This window comes from Balaenoptera physalus, assembly GCF_965194825.1.
Source record: "Balaenoptera physalus genome assembly, chromosome: 18".
NCBI classification, from domain to species: domain Eukaryota; kingdom Metazoa; phylum Chordata; class Mammalia; order Artiodactyla; family Balaenopteridae; genus Balaenoptera; species Balaenoptera physalus.
The window spans coordinates 41283056-41298893 of NC_138899.1; positions in this window are offsets into that span (position 1 = coordinate 41283056).

The following is a 15838-nucleotide window of genomic DNA, read 5'->3' on the forward strand; positions in this document are numbered from 1 at the left end:
AAGAGTAGCCCCCACTCACTGCAACTAGGGAAAGCTCACACACAGCAATGAAGACCCAATGCAGCCAAAAATAATAAAAATCAAAAAACTAAACAAAACAAAAAACATGTATAGGATGTTGAAGTTATATTATAGTCCCTCAAATCTCTTTATCACATATGGTTCTTTCATAATTTTTATCTGTTATTGCTCAGAGTGCACAGACAATATTTTAGCCTTTCTTTTAAGGTTTAATACATTTTGAGTGATGGTAGTGTTCACTTAAGTTATTTCTAATCTTTATTTCTTTATACAAACTATTCTTGTTTATTTTTGCCTAATTGTATTGTATCATGTTTTTCTTCCTTAAAGGATACAATGACCGCTCTTATCTGAGATTCCTAAATATATTTTAAATTTAATTTTCAAGTTGCCCTGTGATTTTTCAATTTAAGTGAATATTTACCTGGACACACAGTTGTTCAGTAATGACTACGTATTTCACCTTTACTCACAAAGAGGTCTGGTTAGGTGATGGTCTTAGGATTCTCCAGAGAAACAGAACACACACACACACACACACACACACACACACACACACACACACACGCATTATGAGGAATTTACTCAGGTGATTATGGTGGCTGAGAAGTCCCATGTAATTCATTCCAAGTCTGAAGGCCTGAGAACTAAGGTAGCTAATTGTGTAAATCCCACTCCAAGAGCAGAAGATGAGATGACCCACTTCAAGCATTAAAGCAGGAAAAAAAGGGTAAATTCCTCATTTCTCCACATATGTTCTATTCAGACTCTCAAAAGATTGGGTGATGCCCATGCACACTGGGGAGAACAATCTACATTAATGATTGATTTCTATATTGAATGGAAACAGCAAGAGTGGGGCCCTTTTCTTGTTCTTGAATTTAGTGGGAAGATTTTCAGCTATTCATCCTTGGGTATTATGTTGGCTGTGGATTTGTCATATATGGCCTTTATTATGTTAAGATATGTTCCCTCTATGCTCACTTTGTTGAGAGTTTTTATCATAAATGAATTTTGAATTTTGTCAAATGATTTTCTGCTTCTATTGAGATGATCATGTGTTTTTATCCATCATTTTGTTAATGTGGTGTATCACATTGATTAATTTGTGAATACTGAACCAGCCTTGTATCCCTGGAATAAATCCAACTTGATCATGGTATATGATCCTTTTTGTATTGTTGGATTTGGTTGTTAATATTGTGTTGAGGATTTTTACATCTATATTCATCAAATATTTTGGTGTGTAATTTACTTTATTGGTGTGTAGTTTCTTTGTCTGGTTTTAATATCAGGGTAATGGTGGTCTTGTAAAATGAATTTGGGAGTGTTTCCTCCTCTTCAATTTTTTGAAATAGTCTTAGGAGAATAGGTATTAGCTCTGCTTTATATGTTTGGGAGAATTCCCCAGTGAAGCCATCTGGTCCTGGATTTTTGTTTGCAGGGAGTTTTTTTTTTGTTTTGCTTTGTTTTGTTTTAATAGATTCTATTTCACTTCCCTTGATTGATCTGTTCAAAGTATCTGCTTCTTCTTAACTCAGTCTTGGCAGGCTGATTCTTTCTAGAAATTTGTCCATTTCTTCTCAGTTGTCCAATTTGTTGGCATATATCTGTTCATAGTATTCTCATGATATTTTGTATCTCTGTGATATTGGTTGTTATTTCTTCTCTTTCACATCTTATTTTGTTTATTAGTGTCCTCTCTCTTTTCTTCATGGTGAGCTTGGCTAAAGGTTTATCAATTTTGTTTATATTTTCAGAAAACCAGCTCTTGTTTTCATTGATTTTATTCTATAGCTTTTTTATCTTTATTTTATTTATTTCTTCTCTGATCTTTATTATTTTCTTTCTTTTGCTGACTTTGGGCTCTGTTTGTTCTTCTTTTTCTAATTCTTTTAGTTTGTAGGTTAGGTTGTTTACTTGAGATTTTTCTTGTTTCTTCAAGAAGGCCTGCATTGCTATAAACTTTCTCCTTAGAAATACTTTTGCTACATCCTATAGATTTTGTATAGTTGTGCTTTCATTTTCATGTGTATTGAGGTATTTTCTGATTTCCTTTTTGTTTTTATCATTAACCCTTTGGTTTTTTAGTAGCATGTTTAGTTTCCACCTGTTTGGGTTTGTTTTCTCATTTTTCTTTCTGTAATTGGTTTTATTTATTTATTTATTTTTTAAATATTTCACCTTACTTTTTTTTTTAAACTTTGGGTTTATTTAATTTATTTATTTATTTATGGCTGTGTTGGGTCTTCGTTTCTGTGTGAGGGCTTTCTCTAGTTGTGGCAAGTGGGGGCCACTCTTCATCGCGGTGCGCGGGCCTCTCACCATCGCGGCCTCTCTTGTTGCAGAGCACAGGCTCCAGACGCGCAGGCTTAGCAATTGTGGCTCACGGGCCTAGTTGTTCCGCGGCATGTGGGATCTTCCCAGACCAGGGCGCAAACCCGTGTCCCCTGCATTGGCAGGCAGATTCTCAACCACTGCGCCACCAGGGAAGCCCCTGTAAATGGTTTTATTTTTTGCCATTTTCATTGGAAAATATGCTTGATATAAGTTCTATCCTCTTAAATTTGTTGAGGCTTGTTTTGTGACCTGGTATGTGTTCTATCCAGGAGGTTCTTCCAGCATGCTTGAAAAGAATGTGTATTCGGCTCTTTTTTGGACATAGTGTCCTGTAGATATTAAGTCCAACTGGCTTTTTGTGTCATTTAGGACCTTTGTTGCCTTACTGATTTTCTATCTGGATGATCTGTCTTTTGATGACAGTGGTGTGGTAAATTCCCTGCTATTGTTGTATTATTGTCAATTTCTTCCTATTCTAAATGATAATCCTGTTGGGTAGATTATCCTAGGTTTCAGGTTTTTCCCTTTCAAGATTTTGAATAAATCATGCCATTCCCTTTTGACCCGCAAAGTTTCTGCAGAGAAATCAGCTTATTCCTTTGTACATGACTCTGTTTTTCTCTTGTTGCCTGTAGAATTCTCTGTATCTCTAACTTTTGCTATTTTAGTGATGATATGTCTTGGTATGGGTCTGTTTGGGTTCATCTCGTTTGGGACATTTTGTGCTTCTTGTACCTGGATATGCTTCTTTCTTTAGGTTTGAGATATTTTCAGCCATAATTTCTTCAAGCACATGTTCAATCCCCTTCTTTCTCTCTTCTCCTTTTGTAACCCCATAGATCTTATATTTTACTTTCATTTTTTTTTTAATTTGTCTTCCTTTCTGCTTTCTGATTGGGTGATTTCCATTATTCTATGTTCCAAATCACTTTTGTGTTCTTCTGTGTCATTTAGGTGTAGTTCCTCTGCCTTTTCATTTTATTTAACTTTATTGTCTCTATGAATTTAGGAGAAAAGTTTTCTATTGTGGTCTTGAAAGGGTGCTCTTTATGTGGTGTCATCTCTGTGTAGACTGCATGTGCTCAATGTATTTGGTGTGAGACCTGGATATGATATGGACACCAGCCATGTCTTTCCTCATGGTGTGCTGGTCACTATCACTTTTATTGTTGGTGTGCTTTGTGTTGAAGGAGTTTTGCCTACACAGGACTTCCTCTCTGCTCAGTGGCTTTTGCTACCCTATCAGGGGTGGGGTCTGTTCTCCTGTTGCTGAAGCCCTGAGAGTTGGGCTCAAGCAGGCTCTATTCCTTTTAAGTATGTGCTTTTCCTTCTACCCATACTAGGGCCTTTGCTGCCAAGGAGGGAAATGCTGAAGTAAGTGAGGCTCATGTGCTCCCAAAGGTCTGATATGCTGCCTGTGTAGGTATATGCAGCTCTGCTTAAGTGCTGCTAAGGTCACATCTTTTCCCCTGTTGTGCTTGTCCCATATCTGCTGCAAGATTGTGGTGCACATTGGCTAGGCTGTTACTGGGGGTGGGGCTGTTGTGGTTGCAGGAATTAAAGTGGCTCTGCTGTGGTCTTAAGTCCGGGCTGCTTCTGGGGTACTCTTTAAGTAAGTGCCAAAACTGGTTACTGCTGCTTCACCTGGACAAAACCCCAGACCCCTGAGCTTTCTCTGTGTCCCCAAATTGAGTCTTCTCTCAAGACCTGTCTGCCCCAGATCCAGCAGCAGGCCATGGCAAAGACAGGGAGGAGCTAGAACATTTGCTGAGCTGGTAGTAGGGACCTTAGTGTGTTGTTCATGGAGTTTCAAGTGGCTGTGCTCCCACTAGAGGTCTGGGTTGCCTCTGTGGCTCTGTTTGGGTAAGCATCAATGATAACTGCCGCCACCCCATCCAGCCCACAACCCAGGACCCTTGAGCTTCTCTGTGTTGCTAGATCAAGTCTTTTCATAAGACCCAGCTGGCCTAGATCTCATGCCAACCCATGGCATGGAGTAAGAGTGTCCAGAGTGTTTGCCTGGATCAGATTAGGGAGTGTGGCAAGGTGGCAGCTGCTAGTGCAGAGGTCTTTCTGCCCTGTCTGTTGGCAAGTTAGCACCCACTTACTCCTTTTGAGTGGTGTCTAGGTTTCTCTGGCCCTTATATCTGTCTCAGCAGTTCTCCCAGCAGTCAGGCGTTTTGTCTTCTCCACTTAAGACCCCAGCAGTGAGATGCCAAGTCTATAGCGCAATCTGCTTACTCCCCAGAGTGACAGTCGCTGCCCATGCACACCTCCTTTTCCTCCTAGACTCCTCACAGCAGCACAGGTCTTGACCCAATGCTTTTTGTTTTTTCCCATCCTACCAGGTTAAGTGGAAATCTTTCTTATAGCCTTGACTATATAGGATTCTTCTTCTAGTTAGTTTTCCATAAGAACTGTTCCACATGTAGATGTATTTTTGATGTGTTTATGGGGGTAAAGTGAGCTCCATGTCCTCTTATTCTTCTATATTGATCCCTCTCCTCTAGATCCACATTTCATTTATGTTAATTATCAACTTTCAGTAATCACCTGATGAGTTATATTGGAAAAGTTTATACAATAATAGTTAAGACATTAAGAGGGCTTATTTGGTATACAGTGTTAAATTTTTGAATTTAGGATTGGAATTGAATTTGAATACTTCAGAGAAATACCATAAGGTCTATGAGAGAAGTGAAATGAAGATATAAATGTCATTGTACCAAAAGGCAGAAGGGAAAGATGAGTTATACATATCTTCATTGAAGACAGTATGCATGATGGCTGACTTACATCAAAAAGATAAATGAAACGAAAAGAACATAAAGGAGAAAAAAATAACAAAAGAAAAGAAAGAAAGATAAAGGTCAATTATCAATTAACAAGCAAGGAAGTGTGATAGGAGTTTTGTTAGAGGTTTGAGGGTGAAATCATCAAATGGCATGCATTTTAAATGTGGGGATTTTTTCATTTGTATTAAGGAAAATATATGGATATAGCAAAAAAGAGATACAAGGAAACCTTTCAAATATTGACCTTAATACATTTATGTTGTAGAAAAATAATTAATCCCAAGAATTCTGAGATTGAGAAGTTTACAATGTAATCAGGAAAAATAATCAATATTTATAAAAGGAAGGAAGCAAACAATGTATTCTGAGAAATGTGAAATTGCAGATTTTAAATATTGATATCATCATTGCAAACACTATTTATTATTATATTTTTATCTAAAAAAATGTCATTCAAAATATGGATTTCTGGTTACTAGAAACCAGATTTTATTATATTTTAACTGCCTTTTAGTTCTTGATTTTCTTCTTTGCTGTTTCTCCATTTCTTCTTCATCCTTGTCCTTACCTTCCTCATCCTGGTTGTCAGTGTGATCTTCCTCCTCTTCCTCTTCCTCCTCCTCCTCCTTTGGGTTATTGTTTTTGTTATTGCTTTTATTTGAAAAAGCAACTTATTTACTCTTTCTCATTGATGTCATTTTAATTATGTTTTCATATGTAACTTTCTGTTGGTAAAATGATACATAAACTTCATTTACTGAAATAGATAATTTAAGTTTATGAATAAATAGTGAAAATAATTGGATATAGCATATCAATAGAACAGAACAATAGCTTTGAGGTCATATTTATTGCTGGTCATTGACTTACTAGTCAGATTTATTGTCCTGTTTACCTCATCTCCTAACCTCAATGGATAAAGTTTAGACAGAGCAGATGTTTTGTATGCTGGTAGAGAACTTATAATAATAAATATAGAGCACATATAATATTATGACTATGCTTAACAGATAAATTTTATACTAAAATTAAGCTTACCTTGTAACATATCAAAATAAAGTTAGTAGAGTGTACAAATTAAAAAAAAAATACTAAACAGCAAAAGCAAAATCTAATTTGAAAATACAATTAAGCATTGAGTTAATTAATGAAATATGCTATGCTTGTAAAGATCTAGGAATTTATCTTAAAAAATCAAAACTTTAAGTGAATAAATTATTTCAGGCTTTCACTGTGTTCATTATGTACTCGATAAAATAGTCTCAACAAAGTAAAAATTTGTGGTTAATTTTAAGTTGATTCTAAACTATCCACAGCTTTTCATCTAATTCAAGCCATTTATTCTGACCATATACTGTAAAAAATATGGGCTTTCCAGTTATATGTTGTATTACTTTGGGGCCCTAGAGATATTACTTAGAAGAGATGAGTCTCATCCTTTGGTACATTTATTAAAATTCTTTTACTCAAATAAAAGCAAAATAAGCTAACTGCTAGAAAGTATATGATACAATGTGTCAGTATATTCTAAAATTAATCTACTCTTGAAAAATAGGAAATGGATTCTGTAAATGAGAAAAAAAAATGTGCACCTTCTCCAAGTATTAAAAAACTGACAGAGATAGATAAACATCTGGCAAAATACCCAATGCTTCACACATTTCTACTTAGGTGGATTCATAAGGTGTAAATAAAATGTTTATGCTGGGATTCCAAAACACCATGGCACTTAATAATTAATTGGGGTTAACAAAACTGGTGTCAGAAAAACAAAACAAGAGAACAAATATCTTTTCTTCAAACACTGTCCAGTAAATCTTTCAGACAGAACTTCCTTTGTGAAAAATTTATAAATCCCACATTCCCCTTTAAAACAGTAGGTGTCCCTTATATGATGTGTAAGTCTTGCATAATTGGGTGTTCTAGGACTCTTTCCAAATTTTCTACAACAGGCATAATTTTTCAGGCACACATCTGCCGTAAGTATAAAAAATAAAAAATAAATCTTGGAACAATTATCCATGAGAACTAAATCAGGAGATTCATGCAATGAAAATAATTGACTATAGAATCCTTGCCTCATGGTGTTTTGTGTGTGTGTGTGTGTGTGTATGTGCATGTGTGTGTGTGTGTTTGTGTGTATGTGCATGTGTGTGTGTGTGTATGTGTATGTGTGTGTGTGTGAAGGGGGCACCATTTTGCATTTTCATCCATTGTTGAAAATAATGTGCATAGGTTAATTTTTTCCAGTCTCTATTCATTTATTTATGCTAATTTATCCATTATGGTAAATGGAGTTCTGAATGTAAACTCTGGACAGTATAAAGTTACTGCTTTTGATTTAATTTAAAATAACCACTCTTTAAAACTGCAGTTTTACATAAAGCTATAACATAAACCACAGACAATTTCTATAAAAACTAGCACATACCTCATAATTACTCTCATTCCCTGTTTACCATTTCTTTTCATCATTATTATGTTATTATAGCCATTGTTTATGTGTTTTTATTTTACCACAGAGTGTAGTTCCAAGATAGAAAAAAAAAAACTTATTCCCAAGTTACTTTTTAGAAATTAAGTAATGTATTTATCAAATTTCAATTATTTGAAGGAAACAAAGCATTGATTTATTTAGTCAAACACATTTGTAATACAGGTGGTATAGAACAACTCTATGCATACATGAACTTCTCACTTACAGAAAAATAGTCTGGTGTAACCAAAATGTATTAAATAATAAAATAATTACACACCAAGCTGCCACTGAGGTGAGAGCCTTGGGGAGAGTCTTACCTAGTTCTAAGGCTTCCTTCCACAAACAGCATTGAGTTGGGAACCTTAAAAAAAAGAATAAGAAATATTGAGAACTATGGGGAGAGAAAAGGTTATTCTAAACACACCCTATGGGCAAATGCTGAGTTTGCCCCGTTTTCCAAATGGAAACTGGAATTGAAAGTTACTGTTTAAAGATCCGGTAGAGGAGAGGTACATGTGCATATTGGGGTAAGAAAATGGAAAGTATTCACATCATATAAGAGAATACAGGCCATGTAAAGTATGTTGTCCTTTATGCAAAGATAAAAGATAATACAGTGCAGGGTTTTAAGGAAAGGAATCATGTGATCAGTTTTGCTTTCTAACAATTTCACTTTTTCTTCTGGTTAGCATGATTTACAGAGGCATCAAAGTTAATGCAGAGAGCAATTGGTAGGCTATAACGGAGACCGTGAAAAGAAAAATAAGAGACTGGTTAAATTTAGGAAACAAAATAAACAGTTTGATTGTTGTTTAGACATAGAGAATAAGGGAAAAGAATGTGTCCAGGCTGACTCATAGGACTATGGATATAAAAATTGCATGAACTATAGTACAGAAAAAAATTCAAGAAATTTTAAGGGAAGAACAATTGTAAAATAAGCAAAATGAGTTAGAGGTTTTAATTGAAGAGTGATGCTACACTAATAAGACACTTAACCTAAACAGCATACTCATTTATTTGGAAAAGTCTCATTTTCAGCAAATTTAATATGTAGCCTATCTAATTAGAAATATAAATTGTTAAGGCAACATCCTTTAAGGATGCTCCTTTTGTAATTATCTAACTTTGAGAGCCAGAGCTTATAAAGAAATTATAAATTTATATACCCTGGAGAACATATTAAGAGATTCCAATAAATGGGACTATATATGAGACATGAATGAATAAGAAAAGTAACCAATAAACAATATTGGTAACAAAGAGGAAGTTAACATTTCAGATACAGTGAAGTAAAAAATATAATGGGGGAATACTATGAAATATTTTATACATCTTTAAGCTTAGAATAAATGAAAAAAAATAGCATTATATAAACTACTGAAAACGACCAGCCAAAATAGTAATCCAAAATTATATAATATACTTTAAAAAATTCAAGTTTAAATTATTATCCTCTACTCCATAAAAGAAACACCATCTTCCCAAATTATTGTCAAAAATAAGCAAACATATAAACAACACATATTCCTATTTGCACACAATTTTACATAGATTAAAACAAGGAACTAATATGAATGGTAATATTAAGTTGAAACAAACAAACAAAATTAAGCAAGGAATCAGTGGAATAGAAAAATTACAGGTCAATCTCCCTTATGATCATAAATGGAAAAATCTTTATCTAAATAAGAGAAAAGGTAATCCTGAAATATTTCACACACACACACACACACACACACACACACACAAGATCAATCATGTATACAACTATTAGTACTGAAAAAAATGTAAGGTAGTACTCATGATAGAAAAAAAAGGTCATTCACAGAAGAAGGCTTACTTCCATGAAGACTTAATTTTGTTCTCTGGTAAATGAGCTGGCTGAAAATCGTCATAGAGAACAATGTACTTGGGAGCAGACCAAAAACAATTACCAAGGAAGTCAATTGCAGATATTTATGGGTTTTCTGTGAAACTTTGCAATTTCAACTCTTTCTGAACGTAGTATGTTTATCTCTGGGTAAGAAATGCTGTTGTGCATCTTTTGGCATCACCTGCTTAGTTAAACCAGGACTGCCCATCTCCCTTATTTTAATTCTTCAGGTCCATCTCACTCCTAGAGGAGTCATTTTGTCTCTAACAGTTTAAGTCTTTTGTTCATGCAGTATTATAAGTTGAATGTCAGTTTCTAATCATAATTATGTTGAATCTTTTAAACACCTGCATATCAGATGGTGGAAGAAGGCAAAAAAAAAAAAAAAAAAAGGAAAACCACCAATGTCATAGTAAATAATTGGAAAACACCTTGTATTCAGTTACCAGTTGTACTAGGCCTGATCAAGAAAATGAGCCTGTGTACAATAACAGTGATTTTTTTCTCTTGATTGATTGTTCCACTTTTACTGATGTGTTGAAACAGAAACTGTTATACATTACACTTTACCTTGGCTAGCCAATACATAGTCAAAGGCAATATGATTGTCTAAGTGTATTTTAATCAATAAATGGTTGCCTTTTTGTGAGTATCTAAAACTTGAGCTGTTTCATTTACTATTTGGGACATAGTTGTGGATAAATTGCAGGTCAGCACATTAGTCTTGGGTAGAAATCTTTCTATGAGAGATGATAGTTTCTTCAATTACATCTGGTACCTTACCACATTAGACTATTAATAAAAGTGAAGGATTCGTTCTAAATAGTTGGAAAGGTTAGATGATCATGACAAAATAAAATATCTGGTATCAATTACATTATGAATTTAATTGGTTTTGTCATGGAAACAAACACTGACTTTAAGAGAAATCATGAAATGGTGTCTGGAAAATTTTTTAACCCATATATGAGAAATATAAGACTATACTACTGTACTTTGGGTTCTTATATCCACTTCAGGTGTGTAGATAAGTTAGGGATGGTCCACAGTAGAGGTTTTAGAGCCAGACAACACATTCAGTAGTCACAATATTGGCAACTGTTGATGTTACGTTAGGAAGATTAAAGGTTTCAGGGAAAACAAAGGTGCAAAGAGAAAGTCAGTAAAAGACTAGTAAAGACATTTTAACAGTAAAATATTATGAGCCAATATAAGGAAAAGAAGTCACAAGGTTTAAGAGAAAGAGGAAAAGACAAATCATGAAATATAAATCTTTTGTCCCAATTGTGGACATAATTCCAAGGTCTTAGAAGGAATCTGCATACACCTGATGTCATATCTTGATCTGTAAATTCTAGAGACAGTTTTTAAAAATTCTATTTATTTATTCATGTATTTATATATGTATGTATGTCAGTATGTATGTATTTTAATTTATTTATTGCTTCTTAAGCAATAAATTGGAGTTCACCAGGTAACCTCAGAGTTAGCTCACCAATATATCTGGAAATCTAAATTATCTTTTAAGAAATATACTGTTCAATATAAATCTATGAACACTTACCCCTTTGGCTTAAAAATAATGTTTCAAAATAACTGATTTACTCCTTTGCAACTAGAATCAAAGGCTGATCTTTCTAGTATACACAATCACATCAATTATGAACTGATGTACCCAAGAGTACCTCGTTGTTGAAGAAGAGCTTATAACTTTCAGTTGGCCCTCCACATCTGAGGTTCATGCAACACAGATAGTGTGATAATGTAGTTCGTATTTATTGAATAGAAAATCTGTGTATAAGTGGACTGTACAATTCAAACCTGTGCTGTTCAAGAGTCAACTGTGTTTGTAAATTTAGAAAAACTCCTTCATTATAGAGGGAGTTTTTATGTAACATGAGCACTAATGGACTAGAGATTGACTTAGCTCTCATCAAGTGGTTGTGCTGGCAATGCCAAAATTTGTTCCTCTACAGAAGAAACATTTGATGTATAAATATATATTTATATAGATTTTATAGTAGATTCAGATTGTATTTACAAAATTTCTTCTGAATTTGTGACATTGGATTGTGCATATGTCATTATAATATGTATAGGGACAAAACCCTTCTTGGTAGCACACTGTAAGGCAATAATTTTAGCTTCTAAAATATTATATTTAGGGCTTCCCTGGTGGCGCAGTGGTTGAGAGTCTGCCTGCCAATGCAGGGGGCACGGGTTCGATCCCTGGTCTGGGAAGATCCCACATGCCGCGGAGCAGCTGGGCCCGTGAGCCACAATTACTGAGCCTGCGCGTCTGGAGCCTGTGCTTCGCAACAAGAGAGGCCGCGATAGTGAGAGGCCCGCGCACCGCGATGAGGAGTGGCCCCCGCTTGCCGCAACTAGAGAAAGCCCTCGCACAGAAACGAAGACCCAACACAGCCAAAATAAATACATAAATAATTTAAAAAAAAAAAAAAAAAAGAAAGAAAAGCACAAAGGCCCCCGCTTAAAAAAATATATATATTATATTTATATGGGCTCTGATATTAATAATTAAGATTTTTCTGTGGTATTTGATTACTTCTAATAGGGCATTATTTTTATTTATTATTTTATTTCATTTTACTTTAAAAAAATAATGATTGTATTTTATGTATTGGTTAGCATTTAAGGAAGTTAGAAACATTCTTTCTTCAGAGAAAACTCCAAAGAATTTAGTAAGTTTGATCCTCTATCAGAGTCTTTCTTTATGCACATCCAGAAGTAATATCCCTTGATAATTTTAAAGATATGTCATCAAAAAATAATATAAAATGTATCAGAGTTGTTTAAGGAACAGCACTCAATGATAGGGTAGGCTGAAAATTTGCACAGCTAATTAAACAGATAACTGACCTTTACCAGAAGGTTAAAGTTGCTGGATTTATATTGGAGCAGCACCTCAAGTTATGTGAGAAGAAGACAATAAACACATTTAATGGTAGTATTTCCTTTGTCCAAGTAGTACTGAGGCTTTTTGTAGACATAAGGCTTCCTCAAATTGGAGGTACTATGTAATGAAAGGTGAGACTGACAATCTACTGCTAAGTCTCAATTAATTTAGCAGTCAGCTTTACTACATGCACACATGGTGAATAATCCCAGCTACCAGGTTAAAGGAAATTTTAAGGTATGCAACAGAATTATAAGTCACAGGAAACCTGGCAGCCTCTGGAGCAGACCTCTCTCTGCCCTGCCTCCAGGTCAAGCCAGAGCATGGGCGCAGTCTTCGTGAGTGGAGTTCCGCTTCCCACATTCCTCCTGTTAGTACCAGTGTTCCTCAGAGCAGTCAATGGGGCTTGTCTTCCCCATGTTAGAACCCCAGTACTGGGGTGACCCATCTTTGGCTTTCACTGCTCACTCCCCAGGGTGGGTGTCTACCTATGTATTATCCCTTTTCCTTTCTGTCCCTACCCAGGGACACAGGTCCTGATGGCTTTTCTTCCCTTCCTACCTGATTATGTGCATATCTTTCTTACAGCCTTAGTTGTACAGGAGTCCTTCTGCCAGTATTATATATACAGTATCATATAATACAGAGGTTGGCAAGGATATAAACAAATTGAAATACTCATATACTGCCAGTAGAAATGTAAAACAGTGCCAACACTTTGGAAAACAGTCTGGTAGTTCCTCAAATGGTTAAATATAGAGTTACCATAAGATCCAACAACTCTACTCCTAGGTACATGCCCAGAAGAAATAAAAACATGTTCATGAAAAAAAAGAACTGTACATTAATGTTCACAGCAGCCTTATTCATAATAGCCAAATGTAGTAACAACTCAAATTTCCATCAACTGTTAGAGAAATCAAACATTATTTCGATACAATAAAATACTTGGCAATTAAAAGGAATACTACAACATGGATGAACCTTAAGAACATGCTAAGTGAAAGAAGCCAGTAACAAAGGTTCATGTATTTTATAATTCCCTTAAATTAAATGTCCAGAATTGGCAGATCTATAGATACAGAAATTGTGGGGTAAGAACTATGGTTTTCTTTTTTGGGATTATTAAAATGTTCTAAAATTGATTGTGGTGATGGATGAACAACTCTGAGAATACACTAAAAGCCATTGACTTTTATGCTATAAAAGGGTGAATTGTATAGTATGCTGATTATATCTCAATAAAGCTGTTTAAAAAAATAAACTTGAGCCAAAAGCAATCCTTTCTATTTCACCTATATAGTCTAACTCCAACAGATATTTAGTCTCACCTGCACATTTGTCACACAAATAATTAAAATCATTGTTTTCAAGTTTTACAAAATAATTTTAATTTTTAGAAAATGCTATAAATTTTCTTCTGTTTTGACCAGAAATATGTTTGAATCATGTAACTCTTATAGTATGTACATTTGACAAATTCTTATGATCGATTAATTTCCAAAAGTATTAAAAGAGCTGTGTGCAGAGAAGGAAGGACCATAATTATAAATGTAGCATTAGAAATGATAATTAATTTTCCTTTAGAACAATATAGAAACACTTCCTCCCTCACTTACACATACATAGACAAACAAAGAGAAAGCCATCAAAAATAAATACCAAAAGACAACTGGAGTATTATATCAATTGTCAAAATAACATCTCTGAAGTTGATATGAACAAATTCTCAACCCCAGAGCTCACAATGGTTAACTGTCCAACTAAACTATTGTTTTGTGACCCAGTAGCCTGTCAATGGGTAACTCAATTCCAGGAATTCTCAAGAGAGAAAGACAAAGTGACAAAAATATAAGACTGAGTTGATTGACGTGTTACAGAGAACTTGTTCCTTATTCTAGTCCACCTGATGGAGATCAGATGGTCAGATTATCAAAACTAACTTTCTATGTTTGCTGCTATTAATGGGGTAATAAATGTAGGATATATAGAAAGCAGACATGGACATAACCAGATTAGCCATGAAAACCAAAGCACTTTATTGCCTTTAACAGAGACTCAACAGCAGGGCCAATAGAAGACATCCTGTGACATGGGTGTGGATGAAGTGTACACTTAAGCTGCTTGTTTCTGCGGCTCTAATGGAGAGAATCATGAAGTCTTACCTTCATGAAACCCCTAGAAACAACTAACACAGAGGTATTAGGGTAGGTAAGAATGCAGTTGAGATTTATTTGTACATGAAGGAGGAGATTTGTGACTTATGGTTTGACTGTCACCTAACAGAAGCAAAAGGCAAGACAAGGTTTATATAAGAAAACAAAAATATAGACTATGGGCCAAGGAGTTTCCATTTAATGAGCATTATGGGTATTTTTGGTTTTCTAGGAAACCCTGTGATTTGAACTCTGAGCGTATTTGGTAGGTGGGCTCTCTAAGAAATAGCTGTTAATGCCCTTCTATTGGTATCTTCATATTAGGTAAATCAGGACATGTCTCTGGCTATCATTACTTGCTTTAATTCTAATTATAATTACTCAGCAGCTATAAATATGAACTTATTTATCCTCATTCCCAAACCACCAACATATATATGATTCAAATTTTGTTATTTTCATAAATATTGAAAGAAATTTCTAAAACTCATATAGATAGCATTTTTTAGAATAAGGATTAAGCACCAGATATTTTAGTTCTTAAGATGTATTATTCGTACTAAACTAATGTTTATTCTGATCTGATTATCTATCCTCAACTGCCTCCTCTTCACTGACCATCACCTACTTTATTTATCTAAACTAAACCATATCAATAATGGTCAAAATATACTTACAAATTAAATATCTAATACATACATTGTAAATTTCATAAATCTTCCTTAGCAAAAGGTAGCATATCTAGGACTGTAACTTTTCTTACACATGTAACCTTGAAATACAGGGTTTGATTTCATCTAACATTTCTGGAAAGAATTGTATTGTTTTCCATCTATACAGAGATACAAGATATGGTATGTATCTTTTATGAAAGTTGGGATCTCTATTGCATGGTAACACTTTTGAAGACATAAGTAGCACCATATCCATTAAACTGGCATTATTCACCATTAACTCTTCTTGAGATTTATGAATTGGTCACTGAGGCTTTACACCTTTACATATGTGAAGCTATTTCTTGTTGAGCTGAGTTTTTCTTTAAAATATCAGTACAGAAAACATTTTAATAATGCCAAGCATTGAGATTAGCATTTTAGTATGCAAAATTGGGTAAGAATCACTTGATTGCTCATAATAGTCTCACAGCCAGTGTGCATTGTGTATGTGAGGTGGGGGATAGTAAAGATAATAACTAAACAAAAAATATCAATAAATGAAGTGTCACTACTGGCATTATAAGTGGGCAGGTGAACA